General features: G+C 44.0%; 1 protein-coding gene across 2 annotated transcripts in view; it reads right to left on the minus strand.

Annotated features, from left to right (window-relative positions):
* The window catches only part of LOC137341059 (glucagon receptor-like), a 118375-nt gene extending 103299 nt beyond the window's left edge, over nucleotides 1–15076 (minus strand). The window contains exon 1 of one of the 2 annotated variants that reach the window (XM_068003938.1): nucleotides 14977–15076. The gene's annotated coding sequence lies outside the window, so the exon portion shown is untranslated. Of the gene's footprint in view, nucleotides 1–7078; nucleotides 7310–14976 lie in introns of those variants that run through there. The other variant, XM_068003939.1, reaches the window with a different exon arrangement.
* Nucleotides 15077–24375: the final 9299 nt, after the last annotated feature.

Here is a 24375-nt window from a genome sequence, read left to right on the forward strand (position 1 = left end):
GCCAAGTGCAGCCGACGATCTGCGGTGAGGTCAGCCAAGGGTGGGGGTGGGGGAGCTCCGTGAAGCACGTCCCCTCTCCAGGGGGTGGGGAGGGGTCATCGAGTTTGGTTTGTTTTCCAACCCGCTGTGAAATATCTCTCTCTTGTCTAATTTTTAAACCCAGTCTCCGAAAGAAATGTCACAAACAGAAAAGAACCAATGGGGACCAGATTGAAGGGTAAAGTATGGAATATTACAAAGACCCTCGGCAGGATTTAACTACCCCCTTTTTTTATCACCGTGTGACCCGTTGTGTTTCTACAGTTTAACCATTTCCTCCAAATGAAGTATTATTTTCTTTGGCCGTCATCAACGTTGCATTGGGTCAGAGGGAACGCACTGGTCCATTTTAGTGTGACCCACTAGGCTGAGAGAGAGATACTCTTAAGTGAGAGTGATACGGTTACCGTAACGTAATGGTTATGTTACCGGACTAGTTAGCCAAAGGCCCAGACTAGTGATCCAGTCACAACATGAGTTCAAATCCCACCATGGCTGTTTGAGAATTTGAATTCAGTTTAAAACATCTGGAAATAAAAGAACTGGTCTCAGTAAAAGTGACCATCGTATTGTTGTAAACACCCCCACCTGTTTCACAGCCCTCCTTTAGGGAAGGAAACCTGCCGTCCTTACCCGGCCTGGGCCTATATGTGACTCCAGTCCCACAGCAATGTGGTTGACTCTTAACTGCCCGCTGAAGAGGCCTAGCAAACCACTCAGTTGTATCAAAACTGCTACCAGCGGTTCAAGACAAAGCCCCACCACCACCTTCTCAGGGCAACTAGGGATGAGTGATAAAAATGCCGGCATTGCCAGCGACGCCAACATCCTGAGAATGAATAAAAAAGGAAAATTCAGTCTACAGTCGACTGCTCCCTGGCACAATGTCACGACAGCATTGATTGACAAGTGCACGTCCAATCACGTAAGAACATGAGAAGTCATCTAATGACAAAGGGCCAGTCAAGCCCATTCCTTATGTGCAATCTCTCCTGTCATAAGAACGTAAGAAATAGGAGCAGGAGTAGGCCAAACGACCTCGAGCCTGCTCCACCATTCAATAAGATCATGATGTGGAGATGCCGGTGATGGACTGGGGTTGACAATTGTAAACAATTTTACAACACCAAGTTATAGTCCAGCAATTTTATTTTAAATTCACAAGCTTTCGGAGGCTTCCTCCTTCGTCAGGTGAACGATGTGAAAATGAAATCCTCGAAATGAAATCGCATTTATAATTCACAGTTCTGTGAATTATAAATGCGATTTCATTTCGAGGATTTCATTTTCACATCGTTCACCTGACGAAGGAGGAAGCCTCCGAAAGCTTGTGAATTTAAAATAAAATTGCTGGACTATAACTTGGTGTTGTAAAATTGTTTGCAATAAGATCATGGCTGATCTTCGACCTCAACTCCACTTTCCCGCCCGATCCCCATATCCCTTGATTCCCTTACAGTCCAAAAATCTATTGATCTCAGTTTTGAATATTCTCAATGACTGAGCATCCACAGCCCTCTGGGGTAGAGTAAAGAAATTTTTCCTCATCTCCGTCCTAAACGTCCGACCCCTTATCCTGAGACGATGCCCGTTAGTTCTAGACTCTCCAGCCAGGGGAAACAGCCTCTCAGCATCTACCCTGTCAAGCCCTCCAAGAATTTCATGCGTTTCAATGAGATCACCTCTCATTCTTCTAAACTCTAGAGAATATAGGGCCCATTCTACTCAATCTCTCCTCACAGGACAACCCTCTCATCCCGGGACTCTGCCCATTCAATTTCACAAGAAAAAAAATTCTCCCTGTATGTAAATAGAGCAAAACTCAGAATACCCATCCAACCTCACATTTTAGATTGTGACCAGTTGTCTTCCTTGGTATGTTTACCTCCAGCTGCTCTGAGGTCTCCCCTTTAGAAGGATGTCCATCCTTACAGCATTGACTGGGAGGCGAGCCCATGTACTTGCTACTTTGTACAAACAGATCCTTCGATGGTTCCTCACTGAGGATTATTAAATTTACAGTCGTGTCCTCTAGCTCTGCATTTACAGTCCGAATGAAAAAAAAGAACAGGCTGCATCTGGATTATCCCTGCTCTCAGTGAGAGGAATTGATGTGTCAGCCAAATGTCAAGTTAGAATCACACGTCCTTTATTAATAGAAAAATTTTCTGCATTTTTTCAGTTGAGGTGAATATTACATTCCTTGAGTCGAAGGATTTCGGAGCTGGGAACAGGACCATTTTACTTTCCATTACTTTGCACCCTGCGATATCAATGCAACTTTGAGGTCCCAGTATAAGTGAAGGCCAAAAATAACAATTCCAAAGAGCAAGACTTTGGAAGAGCAAAATTCTGGATCCTTGAGAAGAACTCAAGGGAAAATGGAGCAGGAAGCAGGATTGGAAAATTACACAAGAGGATAAATGGAAAGCTTCGAACTATTTTGAGGGACGTGGAAAGAATGTCCATGGCGGGGGGGGGGAAATGGAGGACCGTATCGAGACCAGGACCACATGGCCGAATAAGGAGCTCAGAACTAACGGAAAGGCCAACCGTACAGGTCCAGGTGAAGCCCTCTGGGGGCCCATCCGACTGGTCTCAAAATGAAACATAATCAGACTATGGGAGAGGTTTTACAAATTCACATGGCCAATGTTGACCTTTGCACACCATTGTGGGTAACCCAGGTACGGAGGTCAGCAGAATGAAAATCCCTGCCAGTCACCTGACCTCCCCTCCGTGCCTGAATTCAGAATCCACCCCAAACTATACCTCTTATGCCCCTCAATCATTCCTTTTTGACAAACAAAAAAAAACTATCCAGCTCCCTGTTGGATTTGCCAGCACTATCCACCTCCACCCTTTCCTCGGGCATATAGAAGGATGTGCTGATAGGGTTAAATGAAGTAGGGATGGGAGGAGGCTCGTGTGGAGCATAAACACCAGCATGGACCTGTTGGGCTGAATGGCCTGTTTCTGTGCTGTACATTTTATGTAATTCCCCTGCCTTCTCTGTGAGCTAAGTAAATCTGCCTGTTCACCTTTCACTTTCTGAGCTTGAGTCCATGTCTCCTGGTAACAGAGTTTGTGGTTTATTGGAGTGATATAGAATTACATAAAATGTACAGCACAGAAACAGGCCATTCGGCCCAACTGGTCTGTGCCGGTGTTTATGCTCCACACGAGCCTCTTCCCACCCTGCTTTATCTAACCCTATCAGCATATCCTTCTATTCCTTTCTCCTTCATGTGTTTATCGAGCTTCCCCTTAAATACAGCTATACTATTCGCCTCAACTACTCCTTGTGGTAACGAGTTCCACGTTCTCACTACTCTCTGGGTAAAATAGTTTCTCCTGAATTCCCTATTGGATTTATTGGTGACTATCTTATATTTATGGCCCCCAGTTTTGGTCTCCCCCGCAAGTTATTTATATCTCTTAGAGTCTTGTAAACAGAAATAACTTAAAATATATTCAAGAAAACAAAAAGTAGTGAGGACTGGGAGTCACATAAACGTCAGTGGCCGATAAATAAAAGGACCCATTGGAGAGGTAAGAGAGTAATAAAAATATAAGATTCTCCTTCACAGTGAGTCAGATCCAAAAACCAGGCAATAGTGATTTAAATAGTAGCTGGTGTGTCAAAGTACAGATAGGTCCTTTCAGTTGGACAGAAATATTATAGGTGATCAGGAAATGGTAGATGTGTTAAATTAATTCTTCACATGAAGCCACGGACAATTCCAGACCCTGTTTGGCCGAGGAATCCATCACATGTAGAGATTGGTGAAGCATGTGTCCTGAAGAAACTAAACGTCCACAAGGCACATGGACCACTTGTCACACAGCCTTGAATCCCCAGGGAAATGGCTGAGGAAAATAGGTGAGCTTCTGCTTGAATTCTTCAATTAGGGGCTCCCCAAATACAGGAGCTGTGCCTGAGGATCGGAGGAGAGGAAATCTTATCCCAATATTCCAGAAAGGAGTATGACACGAGTCTAAAAAAAATTATAGATCAATATCCACCTGTGGTAAAAAGAATTTTATGGGGTTTTATCAAAGTTCATCCAAAGAGCTTAGAACATAAAGATGTTCAGGAGGTGGAGGGGTTAATCTGCATGGCTTTAGGAGCAAATTCACCAAGGTCGGCTCTCCTTGGTGAATTTACCAAACTCTTTGAGGAAGTAACTAAATTGGTGATTAAGGGCTATCCAGTGGATACAATTGATTTGAATTTTCAAAAGGCATTCAATAAAATTATCCATGGGAGGCTTTTAACATTTTTTTTGAAGGCTTATGGAATTAATCAGCAGATTGGACTTAAAGCTGGAAATAGGAAACAGGAGATGATAATGTAACGAGCTCTCGCTGGGGGAGGGGAGCAATGACCGGAGTCGCTTCTAGGCCCCTGTGTTGTCCTTACTAATTGTAAATAGTATGGAGGAGAATTAACTCCTCGAATATTATAACATTTGCTGATGACACTGAGCTTTGTGGCAGAGCAGCGACTATGAGGAAAACTGATAGCATCTAAAGAGATTTGGACCAATTAAGCAGCGATCAGCGGTGATGCGTTGGGAAATCTCTGGGAGGTTCACTGACTCTGGGACTCGCTGAAGAGGCGTTGACTAAATCACTGCAAATCACCAGCAAATAACCACTCTTAGTATAGGGCCTGTGCTTCATTCACCACTCAGTCAGGAAGGTATGGGATAGAATTGGAGCGGTGCAGAGGTGGACGACAGCTGTTACAAGCAAGGTTGCAATTGTGTGGCTTATTCAATAAATGAAAGGGAGGTCATTGAGAGAGTGAGACCTTCCAGATACCCCACTATGCTTTGTAAATAGAGAAGGCCTGGTGGCAATGGTGGTAGTGTGTTAGCACCCAGTGCACTGTGTGGTACGATGCCCCTCCCCTCTCCTCTCCCCTCCTCCTGTCTCCCCTCCCCTCGGTGTTTCCCTGGGACTGGGTTAGTCCCCTCCCCTCCTTGCCTTGGGACTGGGTTAATCCCCTCCCCTCCTTGCCCAGGGACTGGGTTAATTCCCCCTCCCCTCCTTGCCCAAGGACTGGGTTAATCCCCTCCCCTCCTTGCCCAGGGACTGGGTTAATTCCCCCTCCCCTCCTTGCCCAGGGACTGGGTTAATCCCCTCCCCTCCTTGCCCAAGGACTGGGTTAATTCCCCCTCCCCTCCTTGCCCAGGGACTGGGTTAATCCCCTCCACTCCTTGCCCAAGGACTGGGTTAATTCCCCCTCCCCTCCTTGCCCTGGGACTGGGTTAATCCCCTCCCCTCCTTGCCCAGGGACTGGGTTAATCCCCTCCTTGCCCTGGGACTGGGTTAATCCCCTCCCCTCCTTGCCCAGGGACTGGGTTAATCCCCTCCTTGCCCTGGGACTGGGTTAATCGCCATCTCTCTGCCAGGGATGTTAAGTCTCAACAAAGGTGAATTGATTTGTTTGGAGGAGGGAGCGATGGGGAATTCACCATCGTGATTCTGTCACCTCTGAAATTAATCATTTATTCTTCTCTCAATTTCAACCAAACATTTATCCTTTAGGGTTTTAACCAACTTGGGAAAGAGCATCATTGCAGCAGATATTGAGTGTTGGCCATTGTGTAAATTGCTGCCAAACCGGCTTGCAGGCTGTTCCTCCATCTGATGCTGAAACCCTCGTCCGTGCCTTCGTTACCTCCGGACTCGACTATTCCAATGCTCCCCTGGCCGGCCTCCCATCTTCCACCCTCCATAAACTTGAGCTCATCCAAAACTCTGCTGCCCGTATCCTAACTCGCACCAAGTCCGGTTCACCCATCACCCAATGTGCTCGCTGACATACATTGGCTCCCGGTCCTGGAATGCCTCGATTTTAAAATTCTCATCCTTGTTTTCAAATCCCTCCCCGGCCTCGCCCCTCCCTATCTCTGTAACCTCCTCCAGCCCTACAACCCTCCGAGATATCTGCGCTCCTCCAATTCTGGCCTCTTGTGCATCCCTGATTTCCTTCGCTCCTACATTGGTAGCCGTGCCTTCAGCTGTCTAGGCCCCAAAGCTCTGGAATTCCCTCCCTAAACCTCTCCGTCTCTCTACCTCTCCCTCCTCCTTTAAGACACTCCTTAAAACCTACCTCTTTGACCAAGCTTTTGGTCACCTGTCCTAATGTCTCCTGATGTAGCTCGGTGTCAATTGTTGTTCATTAATCGCTCCTGTGAAGTGCCTTGGGGATGTTTCGCTACTTTAAAGGCACTATATAAATGCAAGTTGTTGTTGTTCCGGGCTGATGCCACTAAATCGATGTTAGCCCCTTTGGTCGAGGCCTCTCATTTCTCTTCTCCCAGTAATCCAAATTAACTCTTTCCTCGATGATTATTTAACCAGTAATTTTATCCAGCCAATCACTCACAACACTGACAGAACAAGGAACTGATTTTTGCTGGGGTGAAAATTAAAATACAAATCAAGAGATGACCCATTCCCGAGGTAGCTTCCGATATCCTATTTTAGTCACCACACTAATGTTTCATTCATGCTTGACAGGTTTACACAAACAAGTGCTTCAGTTCACTAACCTGCTGAGAGTGCTAATGGCCTGTTTATCCTGAGGTTTCTACAACAAACCATCACATTCTGAAGGTGTCTGCCAAGACCGCGCGTCTCGTAAAGAAGGCAAGATCCGACACTCGGTCTCATGTTTAAATTGTACAACAGCCCTCCTTTGGATTTTGCTCGCCCCAGGGAACAAAGGGTTTCTGTAGAGTTGAATGACCAATAAGCCTAAACCAATTGAGAAGACTAATGGTCCATTTCACTTAAAGGGACAAGGGGAGCATGTTTTTTTGGAGCCCAGTCGCCCCTCTCTCATCCCGTGAGGAGTAGCTTGTTTCTGTTCATTTTCTTTTTCCTCTCTCGTCAACTTCCTCCCATTCCCTCCTTCCCCTGGAGGCATTTTAGACCTCACAGAGGTACATTTCCACCGGGCATCCATCATCCTCCCCCTCCTCCGCCCCCCCCCCCCCGCCTCGCCCAAGCAGCCATCGTTCACCTGCAAGCCTCGACAGCGGACGTTGAACACGAGGATGAGAATTTTAAATTTGAGGCGTCGCCAGTCCGGGAGTTCGAAAGAACCTCGAAGCCGTGACTGCGGCAGAGAAGGGATTGAGGAGGTTGACAGGACCCTTTGGATATAGCTCTCAATATAAAGCAGAGTCTCAGGTCCCTGCCGCAGTGATGAACATCACATCGATACACGGACCGCACAGGTCTCCTCCTCTGGCTTTGTGATGCATACAGGGCTCAGTGATTCCACTAACATGGAGGGAGCTGAAATCCAGTATCACTGTGTCCGACTCATCATTCAGCTCTGGTTCCAATACATTAAGGGTCAGTATCCTTGCAGTCACTTGGTGTAAATCCTGGATGACAAACAGCTGGGCCTTGAGTTGACTGCTGAAGGGTTACTGGGGGTTGCGGGGGAGTCACTTAACCCCTTGGTAGGAACAAGTGGCACAGATGCTGGTCCAATCCCTCGATCTGATGATGGGAAATTGCTACCTGTTAGTTTCCACCATTCTACCCACTGCCCCCATCCCCCCAAACATCCCCCCAAACATCCCCCCACCCCAAAAAAAATAGCTGAAAGCAGAATAGAAGCCTGCACGTAACTACACCGTTATGACATTAAAAAGACTATCGCAGGTCGGAGTGAGCTGGCAATGTGATCCAGTGGATCGATGAGGAGGGGTGGGGGGTTCTGATTGGTCTGATCAATCCCACTGTACCACGTCCATCACTTACACCACCTGCAATCAGATCGCTGGGTCTGTCCGTGTCTCTCTAGATTATTAGTGCTTGTTGGCTGTTTAGATCGTTTGGATTATTTTAAAGAGTTATCTTGTTTATCTAACCTTATCTGTCAACTTAAGCCATCCCGCTCCAACCCCCTTAATGGTGTTATTTGCACTCACTGTGTAACCTGAAATTTACTCGCTAATTATGAACACAATTAAACAATAGGATGGTAAGGTTCAGCCCACTCTACATGGAGAAGGACACTGGAGCTGTGTTTGGGCAGCAAGCTGAGATAAGCCTTTCAGTGTTGTTAGGCTAATAGAAAAGCAGTATTTATAATTTGATCATGTGGTTAGACACTCGTTCTGTAAACTCAGATCCAAAAACAGAAGGACTCAAATTCTCAAAAATAACACATATTAGTATACATATATAGAGAAAACAATTAACAAACTTAAAGGCAACTTATGTTCATAAAAAAGGCAATGATTAAAACGCGTATGTTATTCCTAACATCTACGACAGGGTTTACAGAGAGTTAAACTGCTTTTAGTTCTGTGAGACAGCAGCAGCCTGGACCAGCAGAAAGCAGGGCACACACTTAAATGGACAGTACGTGAAAAACAAAAGAAAGTCTGTTAGCCTTTTTTCTCACAACAATTTGTTGCTGTGGGCTTTTAATTTCTTCCTCTTCCCAAATCCTCTCTAACTCTTTGCGTGTCTAACAAAGGAATTTATACATAACTGCTTTACAGCCTCTGTTTGCTGTGAAAGGATAATACAAACTCGACCTCCTGCACAATTCCTTGCCTACCTCTCTGCTGAAGGGGTGTAATGGCATAGAGTTCATGGCTAAGGGAACTGGTCAAAAGTCCCAGTAAATTTCTCAGTTGCTGAATCATTGCAACTGCCTCTCTCACTCCTGCAACTCCCAGACCATGTTTCACATTTTCCCTTTTCACTCTCAGTTTTCAGACGGTCCCTTTCTACAGAAATGCTTAAATGCTTCTGAACAAGCTTGTTGGTCGACAATCTCATCTTTGACTTGCTGGATTTCCTTCTGCTGCGCTTCCATTTCTAACTGTTCCTGCATCAATTTCTTATTTTCTTTCACCTCTTTCATTAAACAGTGAATTCTGTTGGACAGGGCTTAGGCCACAGTAAACAATCAGTGTATTACAGCGCTCTCAACCCTGTCCTTCTGAAGGAGCTCCACTAACTCATCGAGAGAATCAGCTTGTCCCATAAGATTTCCAATCTTTCGAAGGCCGCCACCATGCCAAGCAGGTTATTGGTCGACATGTTCTTCTAACATCGTTCAAATATCCCAAGTGAAGATATTTATCCCTTCTATCACTGTATGAGTTGTGTCAAATTGGAGCTGGCCGTTCCTGGATTTGACCTTCAAATAACTAGTTGTCTTCGCTATTGCCGCGGTGCGCCAAAATGTTAGGATAATTCCTTTCTTATCCTTTTAACAGATTTGTAAAGCTAGAGACAGTAATATGGCTGAGAATTCACTTAATTTATTATTGTTTCAAAACATTCACCGTAAAACTTCATACAGAATAGTACACCTATAGCCTTACGTCTAAAACCATCTGTGTAGGGAACTTCTTGTGGGAAATTGTGAGCGTTGCTTATCCAAGCCTGTTCATGTTACCTGTTCTAGTTCCTGCTGGATTCAAACTGCATTGGATGTTTTATGACCCTTAGATCATTGAACAGATTGGCTGACAATTATGGGCAGCCTCATGTCCTGTCATGCTGCACTGCCACTTCCTACCTTTGCTCTTCCTGAATCATAGCTTTCTTGTACAAGCCTTTGATGTCTTATCCCTTGTAATCTCTATAGTTAAAGGAACCTATTGCCTTATTTATAACCGGAGTAATTTCCTTCTTTTACACTCCCTCGTGCTGTGGTCAAAAGCCTGTTTTTCAACTTAACAACCTTATTAGCTCCATATTATATTATTAATGCTAACTAGCTTATTTATTTAATAATCTATATGTACCTATCCTTACAGTACAATGTCTTCGGCCCTGTGATTCACCCTCTCCACTGTTATCAGTGTCACTGAGGGGAAAAGACAGGATATGCGAGCACATGGTTCAAACCAACTGTGTCTACATTACTGTTCTGTATTAAAGTAATGTAAAAACATATCTATATTCTTACAAGTGTCAGCTTGGCTTAGTGGTTCAAGCTCCACTCCAGAAACTTGAGCACATAATCTAGGCTGACACTCCACAGCACAGTGAGTGCAGCACAGGGAGTGCAGCACTGTCAGAGGTGCCGTCTTTTGGATGTAGCGATGACCCTGACTGCCCTATCAGGTGGACATATAAGATCCCACGGCATTATTTGAAGAAGAGCAGGGGAATTCCCCCCAAAGTCCTGGCCAATATTTATACCCCAAGCAACACCATTAAAACAGATTAACTGATTGTTTATCTCATTGCTGTTTGTGGGAGCTTGCTGTGCACAAATTGGTTACATAACAGCAGTGACTGCACTTCAAAAGTACTTAATTGGCTGTGAAGCGATTTGGGACATCCTAGGGATGTGGAAGGCCCTATATAAATGCATGTTCTTTTTTTCTTTATTACTGTAATCTTCCACGATTGAATTGAAGAGCAGTCCTCACAGGGTTAATCATCGTCACAGGTAATTGATGTTACATCAGAGAGTGCGGCTATCAGGTCCCGTTACTGTGAGGGCCTGTTATAGAGAGAGCTTAACGCCACTGCTTTGAACCTTCCTCTCTCATTTCCCTTAAGCTGCAGAGCTTTCTCCTGCCTGTATCCGAAAGGTGTTTCAGTCACATCGCTCCATCTCCCGCTTTATCTTAATTCCCAGCACCTCCGAGCTGCGGAACCTCTTCGCCTCTCTCGGTCTTCCCTTCCTCTACAGGCCTTTAGAACCCAAGTTTCACGAGCACCTAGTCCGTTTTTTCGTGATTCACCTCATTTCTTTTCAGCCTCGCTGGTGTCCTGTGCACGGTTTGTGATCCCTCCGCTGGAAGGCTCCTCAATTTTGAACAGAATCCATGTTACAACCCGACACATTAAAACCAGGGCTGTGGTGACTAACAGCAGATAGGGCAAAACCCACGGAATTTTGCCGGTTTTATATGAAAAATAGATTTTCACATTAAAAACGGAACTTGCAAAATCTGAAGAGAACACTGCAGAATTAGGTGGGATAGAGTTGGACGTTAATCTTCCCAGCACATTGAGGGGCCAATGTAATGAACATGGGATGGCACAGAGCAGGGCCTTTAGATCATTGCTGTAGGGTAACATGTGGTAACTCAAACCCCTTGGTACAAGAAGGCTTCTGCAGCTGTGAACTGCACTTCTGGCTATGCTGGAAAAGTTTTTTTTTTTCGCTTGGCTTGATTTGGAAGCTTAGTGTACATTGTTTTATCATGAAAGGTGCTTTGTAGGCAGTTTGCCTGGCGATAAATCAAAGATACCCAACTGTTTCAGGAGCTGGCCTGCCCCATTCAATACCCAATGGTCATTAATTAAACAGTAATGTAGTTAGGGGGTCCCCCAGTGTTCAGGGCGATAAGCTCTTCCCACCGAATCAAGGTTGAAGTATCTGTTAGGACATGAGAGCAGTACATCACCAAGTGTTCACTGTGGCTCCTAAATTAATTGTTACATTACATCCTAAATGTTTAAGTGAGAATTATTACCGTATTGTGGAGAGAGTGAACATAACAGCCATGACAGATAGTATGGGCAATGCCCCTGAAATGACAGTACGATATGTATATGAATGCTTAACACGTTGGTGTGGAAACAGTTACGTTAAACATATTTAAAACAAAAGATTTTAGCCGTGGCTCAGTGGGTAGCACTCTCACCTCTTGATGTCACGAAGGTTGTGGGTTCAAGTCCCACTCTAGAGACTCGAGCACCTAATCTAGGCTGACACTCCAGTACTGAGGGAGTGTTGCGCTGTCGTTCTAGATGAGATGTTAAACTGAGGCCCTATCTGCCCTCTCAGGTAGAGATAAAAGATCCCATGGCACTATTTCGAAGAAGAGCAGGGAAGTTCTCCCTGGTGTCCTGACCAATATTTATCCTTCAACCAACATCACTAAAAAACAGATTATCCGGTCATTTATCACATTGCTGTTTGTGGGATCTTGCTGTGCGCAAATTGGCTGCTGCGTTTCCCTACATCACAACAGTGACTACACTTCATTGGCTGTAAAGTGCTTTGGGAAGTCCTGAGGTTGTGAAAGACGCCGTATAAATGCAAGTTCTTTCTTTCTTTACGTGCGTAAGAGAGGCTTTTGCTAAAGTTCCAGCAGTTGAATGGGAGAAGCTGTGAGGAAATTCCCGGCCAGTGTTTAAGTCAGTCACAGCTCTTTGGAAGTCTTTTAAAAAAATAATGGGGAGTGCGCGCTGAGCTTCATTCTCCAACAGCTCTTTTACAAGCGGATGCCAGATGCCTGTCTAATTCAATGGAGGTAAAACGGTCAATGAGTAACATGCCCGGCATCACGTACAAATACAAATTAACCAACAGACACAACAAAACCCGACAAAGTCTGGGTCATAAAGACTCAAAATCCATTCTCTTGTTAATTAATGATGGGTTTACGAATTTTGTGGAACAGATGGCCTATCGGGGCCTGGTTATCTTGGTTTGCGTGAGTTTATGTTGTAGAAACCAATCTAATTAGACCTTGGAGTGCAGTGCAGTATGTTGGCTTTTACACAGCGCTGTATCTTGGGAAACAAACCTCGATAATTCGGACCACAATATTAAGAAATATTATGCACATGCACACTAACTGCGGTTAGATTTTTTTATTAGCTACAAGGGTTTTTACATGACAGCATTGTACATGAAAACTTCACCAGTCAATAATTATCTCAGAGCAATCGAGTAATAAAGACTTGCATTTATATAGCGCCTTTCATGACCTCAGGATGTCCCAAAGCACGTCAACGTCAATTAAGTACTTTTGCAGCATAGTCACTGTTGTAATGTAGCAGACAATTTGCACACAGCAAGATCCCACAAACAGCAATGTGATAATGACCAGATCATCTGTTTTTAGTGATGTTCGTTGAGGGATAAAGATTGGCCAGGACACCAGGGAGAACTCCCCTGCTCTTCTTCAAGATAGTGCCATGGGATCTCTTCATCCACCTGAGAGAGCAGACAGAGCCTTGGATTTAATAGCTCATCAGGAGGACAGCACCATCTCAACAAAGCAGCACTCCCATCAATACTAGCACTGAAGTGTTAGTCTAGATTTATGTGCTTAAGTCCCTGGAGTGGGACTTGAACCCACAACCTTCTGACATCAGAGGCCAGAGTGGTACCACTGAGCCACAGCTAACATTCCAGGTCAGCTGGTAGAAAATCTGACAGATGATTTTGTCAAAAGACAAATGCCATTTGGATGTTCATGTCATTGGTCGCGATAAAAGGGTCTTCAAGCAGCTAATGGTTCACTTTGAATCATCAGAATGTTGACATGGCGTCAATTAGACATCAATATTTTCCCTGTCACAGTTTATGGCTGTAATATTTGGTATTTTTAGAAACCAAGGTGAAGGGCCAAAGTTCAGAGTGTAACATACCACCAAAGTTTCAAAACAAATGGTAAGGTTAATCAAACAGTGGCTAGGTAGAGCAGAATATCAGAAAATATTTCAATGCCATCAAGAAAATAGCCAAAACTCAATAGAGGCAACGCAAGAAGTGCCTTAAACCCCAAGACTCGTCATACCCCCAGAGAAGATTGTAGCAGAACTATTTGCCATTCAGTCCTTGGGACATGGTGCATGTGAGACTGGTGATTCTGTCTGCCACACAGCAGGCGGAAACACTTTCCACTCTCCTTCCATCCTTTACAAACTTCTTCGGAACTAACCTTTTGGATGTGCATTCAGCCGACCCTTCCAGGTCCCCTACCACTCGGCCCATCTCTCTCCTCTGTGAAGTGCCTTGGGCCATGCTCATCCCTTCCATTCAGGCCAGCAGTGGGTTTTTGTTTTATATCGATAGCCTGTCAGGTCCTTCCCCCAACAATGGGGCAAGTCGGTGGTGAGAAACGCAAAGCAGCAAAGACGACTCCGACCGATGCTTGTGCATGCACTCACGGTTGCTTCAGTGAATCCGCTCGCAGTATGACCAGGGGGAAGTACAGAGCAACGGAAGCTTCAACACATTAAACAGCCCGATACGCTCGAAACTCTTATCGAATCAATCCTATAATGCCAGGTTCTTAACTCACAATAAATGAGTTCCAAAAGATGTTGTCATGGTAACAATGTTGGTAGCACTCTCGCCTCTGAGTCAGAAGGTCATGGGTTCAAGTCCCAATCCAGGCTGACGCTCCCGGTGCAGTACTGAGGGAGCGCTGCACTGTCGGAGGTGCTGTCTTTCGGATGAAACGTTAAACCGAGGCTCCGTCTGCCCCCTCAGGTGGACGTAAAAGATCCCATGGCACTATTTCGAAGAAGAGCAGGGGAGTTCTCCCCAGTGTCCTGACCAATATTTATTCCTGAACCAACTTCACTAAAACAGATTATCTGGTCATTATCATATTGCTGTTTGTGGGATCTTGCTGTGCGCAATTTGGCTGCCGCGTTTCCTACATTACAACAGTGACTACACTTCAAAAAGTACTTCATTGGCTTTAGAGTGCTTTGGGACAACCTGAGGTTGTGAAAGGCGCTATATAAATACAAGTTCTTTGTTTCTTTTTCTTTTTTTCGATCAGATTTTCAAATTAAACGAGAAATGTCAGTAGGAGATTTTAGATCAAACAGGCAAACACAACTATGTGTACCTCAGGCTAACGAGAAACATCTACAACGATACCAAATTAAACCAACGCTGACATCAAACACTGGCATGGCTACTTTTCATGCTAACATGTCCCACACGGGAACTATCGAACACTAGAGTTAGGGGGAAATCAACATTCACACAAAAGTTGCAGAAGGCTGCTGGGTGAATGTTTATATCCAGTACGGAGACTGCGGATTCAGGTGGGAGATTTCTGGATGGGATCACTTCCCACTTTATTACTGGTTAAATTAGAGACCGGTGGCATCACCTCTTCAGGTCACAACCAATAAACAAATAAACATAAAAACCAGGACACCACATACCTTCAAACTGGGCTGCCCGCACCTGCCACTGCTTTCTGATTAAGCATCAAGTTTTGTCACACATGCAGCTCAGACAGAAGGTGAAACAATAAACCTTCTACAAAGGATATCGGTGTTTATGAACAACACAAAGTCCAGTCATAACTGGGTGAACACTCACTTTACACTCATTCAATCATTTGCATTTCAAGTGACTCAGGACATTTTTCATGTTACTAATTTGAGTGCACTAACCAGGGTTAAGAATAGAAATGGAGGATGATTACTGAGATAGAGGATTGGGTGGTGATCTAGGACTTGGGATTGGCTCCATCGTAGACTGATGGGATGAAGATTGGTGGAATCTATTGCACCCAAATCCTACAGTTGTAAGTCCCTTCCACATTTCAGCTTATCAATGTTGTTCTCTCACATACTGTAGCACTTTCTCTCTTCATTCTCTCCATCATATCAGGATATCATCTACAATATCCTGCACTCCTACAGTGTCATCTAGCATCTGTAACACTATGTTCTACAAGCTGAGTTGATCGATCTGATGTACATACATCTGCCAAAAGGAATATTAAACATGCACAACTTTGACAAGTTGGAATACAATTCTACTTGGCAGCTTCCACAATTATGAGCCAAGGATTTCGACATTTGATAACCTCCACACCACTTCCTCTATGATCTGCGCTGATAATGTTCTTTTCTTACATAGAATTTTACAGCACCGAAACAGGCCATTCGGCCCAACCGGTATATGCCGGTATTTATGCTCCGCATGAGCCTCCTCCCACCTTACTTCATCTAACCCTATCCTTCTATTCCTTTCTCCCTCATGTTCTTATCTAGCTTCCCCTTAAAGGCATCTACGCCACTCGCCTCAACCACTCCACGTGGCAGCGAGTTCCACATTTTCACCACTTTTTATGGTTTTACTTAAATCTTTCGAGTGAGGCAAATATATAATTCGCACTTAGTTCCTTGTTTGGCTATTTGACGGTTGTCACCAAACTAATGACCCTCTGTCTTGGTTCTTTGACTTTATTACACCAACTATCTCCATTCTATGGTGCCCGTCTCAAACTTTATTGCAAAGTGCGACTGGTACTTTCCTTGCTGGATGAATGTCCAACTTTAGCTGTGTGCTCTGCTTTCCTCTGTACATCCCAAGTGTGTAGACGGGCTTTCCGTCGCACTTCCGCCAAAGTTAGGGCAGCGGAGCGGGAGAAGCTTGGAGGGAATTCCCAGCCGGTCAGCAGACTTCTCTGTCACTTTGTTAGTGACTACATCAGTACCTTTGGTCAGTGCTAACCGCTGGCGTGCTTGAAGGCCAAAGACGTACTTTAGGCACTGCTTCAGAGTTTAGAATCTTTGTTGGGTAAGGGTATCAAGAGATATGGAGTTAAGATACAGATCAGCCATGATCTAATTGAATGGCGAAGCAGGCTCAAGGGGCTGAATGGCCACTCCTGTTCCTGTGTTCCTAACTTTGCAGTACATTTACTCAATTCTGCACTTGGCTTCTTACTGACTGCTGAACAACATTACATCGAGCTTCCATATTTAGCCTAAAACAAACAGTTGTGTCATTTGCCTTGACGTCAACCATCCATCAACATTCTCACATGTCTGAAGAAAAAGAGCAAACAAAGAATTACTTCTTGAAAGTATTTAGTTTACAAACCGCCTGCTCCCACCGCCCAGGATGGGAAGCTTCAGCAGAAACAAATGGAGATCCCACAGAGAGCTAAGGCCCGCCCACTCGCCACCACTTACCTGTGATAGAGCGGGCAGGGGAACATTCTGCCAGACATTTTCGGGGGGGGGGGGGAATTCTGTGGAGACCTGGCCCCCACCCCAGCCCCCATTTTTGTCTATTATCTACCCCGGAACCAGCCCTCCACAAAAAAAAAAGACACAGCCAGTATTCAGGAGGGAAATCCACAATGAAGACCCTGAATTAATGCGATTTTTTGGTTCTGTTCAGCTGGACCCAAATTGGATTAGAAACTCTGCTGACCTCACCTAGCTTTTAAAAACAATAAGGTTAATCAATAACTCATCTGTTTGATGGTCACTCTGCAAGAAGATTTGACAAACCAGAGTTCACAGCTTTTGGGTTAACAGGATTAAACGCTGGTTCGGGACTTAGTGCTCTGGGGTTGTAGAAACTCACATCCATTTGTACCTTTCCAAACTATTCAAATATTAAATGTACCCTGTTATTTTCCGGTGTTCCCTGCCCTGTTCGGAGGTCAGCGTGTGGCATTGCTGAACAGAACTTTGACCAGATGCAAACAAACCAGTTACATCAAATTTGGACCAGCCTCAAGTAAACCAGCGAGGTCTGCACTATGAGCAACAAAGGCATCTCCTCCCTACACAGGAACCCAGGAATTGGTAGACGAAAAAGGACCATGATCCGTCTCGTTCCCCTTCTACCATCCTGCTGGTCACATGATAGAGCAATAATGGAGCTGTTGACTAATTATAGCAATGAATCTCTATCAATTAGTCTCCAACAGACTCAGTCATGAGGCGAGGAAAATCACCAGTGGTGGAAAGCTTTGGGAACCACAGGTGCAGATCAGCCATGATCTAATTGAATGGCGGAGCAGGCTCGACGGGCTGAATGGCCTACTCCTGTTCCTAGCTTCCAAAGTCACCTGTTCCTCCCAAACATGCTACACTTACCACATGTCATGTCTCAAATTACTGGTATACTGAATCCCAAAATGTTATTTTCTGAAAGAAATCTATCTAATTTGTATTTGAATGAATCAACATTAACTGCTTCCAGTTCGGGCAGGGACTTAGGGTTAGGTTAAAATTACCCCCAAAGTTCTCTCTCTACCAAGCGAAAGGGTCTCATGTGTAATGAATTCAGGCAGTCTCAAACCATATCAGACACTGGTCCACAGCTGTTTACAATTCAACATGAACTGACACTCCCTTTCAGGTGGATCATAAGCATAGCTGGTGTGTGAAATAATAATGCCACACTGGTACGAGAGAGGGAATTCTTATGAGATTGGAATAAAGGAATATCGTTGGCAAAGTGTCGGGAGAATTTCACTCTGCATCTGGTCCTAACCCTTACTGAAATACACAGAGACAAACTACTGTAGGAATATTGAAGGCATCAACTCACTTTGCATTGCCTGGTATTGGAGGTTAGATCTTGAAGCAGTACGAATGGCCCATTCCCAAAGATTCTTAACAGTAGCGCATTGGCTGTTGTGGCAAGCTGATTTTGGTTGTAATTTCTTAAAGCTAAGATAAGAATAAATATATGTATATATATATATATATGTAAGGGGCCAGATGTCACTGCAGATGAGGTGACATTCCCATGTCGGTGATGACATCGTCATTCTTTCTTCAGTTTGCTAACCTGGTCAATTACCAGATGAGTGGACTGCCCCTTTAAAACAACTGGCGATATGATCACACTCCAGCTAAACTGACATCTGATCCATGCACAGCACTCTGGAGATCGAAGCCACGATCCATTCACAGCTAGTGTGTAAAAACCCTGCTCCAAGTTAAACATGAAACTTTGCTCCAAGCTAAATATTTAATTACAAAAATCCTCACTATGCAGTTTATAAAACAGTAAATCGTTGGCAGCCTTCACCTATGGGGACATCAGCGTGAGTCCCTCCTTTATAAAACCTATCTTTTCGCTTCCTGCTTTTTATCTCTTTGTTTTGACTTTGCAACAAATCATAGAATAATACATCACAGCAGGAGGCCATTCAGCCCATCATGCCTGTGTCAGCTCTTTGAAAGAGCTATCCAATTAGTCCCATTACCCTGCCCTTTCCCCACAGCCCTGCAAATTTTCCCCCTTCAAGTATATATCCAATTCCCTTTTGAATCGATGGACAAAGATTTGCAAGTCGGCTGTTTGTGCAATTCCCCATCCAAGTTCAATTTTCAGCTTCTATCGGGTTTGTGGTGAGTTTTTGTGCTGATCAGGGCGAGGGATGTGAGTGCTGGAGAAGGGAACGCTTTCTCTCTTTTTCCATTCTTCGCTATCCTGGGTTAGGTGCAGGATAAGACTTCCTCTGTTCTGCCTGGTTATGTGCCCCTACACCAACCTCAGAAGAGCATCAACTGCACTGGGGTGAGGCTCCACTGCCCAGTAGCAATTTGTTGTTTCAAACCCATCCCACTAGGGATTGGATGGAGAGATAGATGGATAGAAATAGATAGATAGATAGATAGATAGATAGATAGATAGATAGATAGATAGATAGACAGACAGACTGGAGAGATAGAGATAGAGAGAGATAGATAGATAGAGAGACAGAGAGATAGAAATAGATAGACAGAGAGAAATAGATAGAGATAGATAGAGATAGTGATAGATAGAGATAGTGATAGATAGAGAGCTAGATAGATAGATTGAGAGATGGATAGATAGAGAGATAGGGATAGATAGAGTGAGAGATAGATAGATAGATAGATAGAGAGATAGATATAAATAGATGGAGAGATAGATAGAGAGATAGCTCGAGAGAGAGAGCTAGAGAGAAAGATAGATAAAGAGATAGATAGATAGTGATAGATAGAGATAGAGAGATAGATAGAGAGATAGCTAGATAATGAGATAGATAGATGGAGAGATAGACAAATAGATAGAGAGAGAGATAGAGCAAGAGATAGACAGAGATAGATAGAGAGAGATAGAGAGATAGATAGATGGATAGATAGATAAGAATTAGATAAGATTTGATAGATAGAGAGATAGATAGATAGAGATAGATAGATGGATAGATAGAATTAGATAAGATTAGGTAGATTAGATAGATAGGTCGATAGAGAGAGATAGATAGATAGATAGATAGATAGAGAGAGATAGATAGAATTAGATAAGTTCAGATAGATGATAGAGAGATTGATAGAGAGAGAGATAGATGGACAGATAGATAGTTAGATTAGATAGATAGATAGTTAGATTAGATAGATAGATAGATTGATAGATAGATAGAGAAATAGAGAGATAGATAGATAAGATTAGATAGCTAGAAAAGATTAGATAGATAAATAAAATTCGATAGATAAGATTAGATAGATAGATATCTAAGATTAGATAGTTGGATTTTTAGATAAGTGATAAATAGATGAGAAAGAAAGAACTTGCTTTTCTACAGCACCTTTCGCAACCTCAGTACGTCCCAAAGCGCTTTACAGCCAATGAAGTACTTTTTGAAGTGTAGTTACTGTTGTAATATAGGAAATACACAGCAAGTTCCCACAAACAGCAGTGAAATACTGACCAGATTATCTGTTTTTAGTGATGTTGGTTGAAGGATAAATATTGGCCAGGACACCGGGGAGAACTCCCCTGCTCTTCTTTGAAATAGCATCATGTGACCTTTTAGAGGGCAATTGGGACCTCGGTTTAATATCGCATCTGAAAGACGGCATCTCCAACAGTGCAGCACTCCCTCAGTGCAGCATTGGGAGCGTCAGCCTAGATTACGTGCCTTAAGTCTCTGAAGTGGGACTAGAGCTCACAACCTTCTGACTCAGAGACGAGAGTGCTGCCAATTGAGCCACGACTGACACTTATGCCGTAGGGCCCTTACAGCCAGTAGAAAGAGATGTTCATCTTACCAGGCTGGTTCGAACCCAGTTTCCAGAAGTGAAAGACATTCTAGAAATGTATTACTCGAAGATAAGGACAGCTGAGGGAGGTTGTTTGGCCTGTGTCGTTCAACTTTCTAGAACAAACCTTCGGCCCCCCCAATCACATCTAACTTCTTCTCCAATGATTCCAGAAGTTTTCCCTCCATTACCCTACCCAGAAATCCACTCGGGTATCATCAACAACAACTTGCATTTATATAGCGCCTTTAATGTAGTAAAACATCCCAAGATGCTTAGGGATCAATCACTCTTTGTGTGTCCTAACAACAGTCCTGAACTTGCCTCTCACCAGTTTGCACTTATATCCCCCCTTGTTTCTCAGTCCAGGTTTAACTTAAAATAGAGCTTTGGATTAACCTTTTCTATTCCACCTGGTTCCTTATATACCTCTATTGAGATTTATTTATTTTAACTGTATATAATTTTAACTTTAATTATAATTGTAAATTCTATTTTTTTGTTTCTTGCTTAGCATTTGCTTCATATTTAACTTTTCAGATTTGGTTTAATGATATTTCATGCTGACCCCTTGTGCATCCCCAATTTCTTTCGCTCCAACATTGGCGGCCATGCCTTCAGCTGCCTAAACCCTAAGCTCTGGAATTCCCTCCCTAAATCTTTCTGTCTCTCTACCACGCCCTCCTCCTTTAAGACGCTCCTTAAAACCTATCTGTTTGGCCAAGCTTTTGGTCACCTAATATCTCCTTATGTAGTCTGGTGTCAAATTTTGTTTGCTACACTCCTGTGAAGCACCTTGGGACATTTTACTGCATTAAAGGCGCTATATAAATGCAAGTTGTTGTTGATGTGTGTTTATTATATATTGCAGATACTCAACAAAGAACTGCCTAATACTGAACTCATTCCATAAATGCTGAAGACATTTCTGGGTTGTAAAGGGCTTCCTCATAAATGCAATAAATGTTTTATTCACAGTTACAAAATAGGTTCACACAATACGGACTCCATATAAAACATCAAAATAGACCAAAGAGAAAATTTGTTAACGTGCACAACAGGCTAAGCAAAGAGAAAAATAGATTAATGTTTCAGATGGGTGTCTTCATCATACCTAACCCGGGAATGTTCAATGGGCAGTGTAGACTGTGCTGGACTCACACTAAACCTAACCCGGGAATGTTCAATGGGCAGTGTAGATTGTGCTGGACTCACACTATACCTAACCTGGGAGTGTTCAATGGGCAGTGTAGACTGTGCTGGACTCACACTATACCTAACCTGGTAGTGTTCAATAGGCAATGTAGACTGTGCTGGACTCACACTATACCGAACCCGGGAGTGTTCAATGGGCAGTGTAGACTGTGCTGGACTCACACTATACCTAACCTGGGAGTATTTCAATGGGCAGTGTAGACTGTGCTGGACTCACACTATACCTAACCTGGGAGTATTTCAATGGGGAGTGTAGACTGTGCTGGGCTCACACTATACCTAACCTGGGAGTATTTCAATGGGGAGTGTAGATTGTGCTGGACTCACACTATACCGAACCTGGGAGTGTTCAATGGGCAATGTAGACTGTGCTGGACTCACACTATACCTAACCCGGGAGTGTTCACTGGGCAGTGTAGACTGTGTTGTCTCATACTATACCTAACCTGGGAGTATTTCAATGGGCAGTGTAGACTGTGCTGGACTCACACTATATCTAACCTGGGAGTATTTCAATGGGGAGTGTAGACTGTGCTGGACTCACACTATACCTAACCTGGGAGTGTTCAATGGACAGTGTAGACTGTGCTGGACTCTGCATCTAACCTGCATTGTACCCAACCTGGGAGCGCTTGATTCAGCAGAGTAGTTTGAGCTGTAGTCTGCTTCTAACTCTGATCTGAAGTTTCCAGCGGGTGAAAAATGTGGAAAATTTCCATTAAGCAGCACTAATATCCATCACCCTGACAGGCACAAGGATTCAGAACGACACTAAAATACAGCAGCTTACAAGATGATACCAGCTTTATTCTCTCTGATCTTTATTTATAACTAATGCCTTGGTCCAAGTAATATTTGGAGAGAGAATGTTGAATTTTGTTCTCTTTTTGGCAGTCCCCCGAAAAGGAAAGTTGCTGATTGAGAAGTGCTGGCACTCGTTCTGCGAGGAGTGCTGGGCCAGAGCTATCATTCCGCAGAGAAATACAAAGGGGTCTCTGCTAGAGATCTGCCCGTTTCCTTTCACCTCATCATTCATCCAGCTCAGTTTGAAACATTAAACCCCCATGTATTTATAGAAATGGCACAGAACGATGGAAGAAGTTATGCATCCAGTGAAAGATGAAACACTAGAGCTCCAGCCGTTGGGAGCCGGCCATTCAGTGGGGCTTGTTCTGGTCAGAGGTTGCTGACCACGCACTCACCATGTCATGGTGTATCGTGCTGCTCATCACGCCACTCGTGAGGGAGCTTCCTCGGTACCTGTTGCCTACCTAGTGAGGGCTCAAAACCATCACCCATCATTTGCCTGAGGAGCAACTAGTGTGATAATCCTCCAGGGGTGGGAGGTAAGCGGAGGGTCTTTTTTTGGGGGCGGGGGGGTGGGGGGGTGAAGGTATCCTCCAAGATAATCCGATAACCCGCCTAAAATGATGGAAACTCAGGACCAAGTTAACCCACAGTGATTGAGTCGTTGTCCGATACCTGAATCGGACAGGTCCGCAGTACTGCAGACCAAGGTCACCCCATCTGGATCCACATATTCCTGCAAGCCAAAGCTCCAATGGGTAGGATGGTCCTAGCTGGGCAAACAGCACGAATCTTAGCCTTGTTAAACTTCTATAGAACCTGGGTTGGACCACACTTTGAGCACTGTCCACAGTTCTGGTCTCTACATTACAAAAAGAATATAGAGTCGCTGGAGGAGATGCTAAAAAGATTTCACAAGGATGATACCAGAACTGAGAGGTTATAACTATCAGGAAAGTCTGAACAGGCTGGGGCTCTTTTCTCTAGAAATGAGAAGACTGAGGGGTGACCTGATAGAGGCCTTTAAGGTCATGAAAGGGTTCGATAGCGTAGATGTAGAGAAGGTGTTTCCACCTGCGGGGGAATCCAAAACTAGAGGTCATAAATATAAGACAGTCACTAATAAACCCAATAGGGAATTCAGGAGAAATTTCTTTGCCCAGAGAGTGGTTAGAATGTGGAACTTGCTACCGCAAGGAGTAGTTGAGGCGAATAGCATAGATGTATTTAAGCGGAATTTAGATAAGTGCATGAGGGAGAAAGGAATAGAACGATTTGGTGATTGGGTTAGATGAAATAGGGTGGGAGGAGGCTCATGTGGAGCATAAATGTTGGCAAGACCTGTTGGGCCGAATGGCCTGTTTCTGTGCTGTAAATTCTATGTAATGTGCTGATACAGTTAAGTCCGACCCCAAACTCCCTGACTCATGAACTGAACACGCTCCTGCTGAAAACACCCTGGCCGGCAAAAAGCTTTCAATCAGATATATCCTCACATGTATATTTACCATACCATTTGCACAACTGTATGGGAGAATTCGATTTACTGAACTTGACGTGTAGAGAAGGCATCGCAAGTGTCTGCCCGAAGCCTGAACATCTGTAATCTGGTCAAACAAATTGCATTTAGAGTTAGGCAGCGTATCATATTATTATCACCACATTTTAAATGGGAGGTTTTCGTCAACATTGCTGCAGGTTAGTAATTGAAAATTGATTGCTCTAATCTGTCACAGTGAATAGTTATATTAGTCGCAGCCGGTACAATGG

Source organism: Heptranchias perlo, chromosome 23, assembly GCF_035084215.1.
Source record: "Heptranchias perlo isolate sHepPer1 chromosome 23, sHepPer1.hap1, whole genome shotgun sequence".
Taxonomy (NCBI): domain Eukaryota; kingdom Metazoa; phylum Chordata; class Chondrichthyes; order Hexanchiformes; family Hexanchidae; genus Heptranchias; species Heptranchias perlo.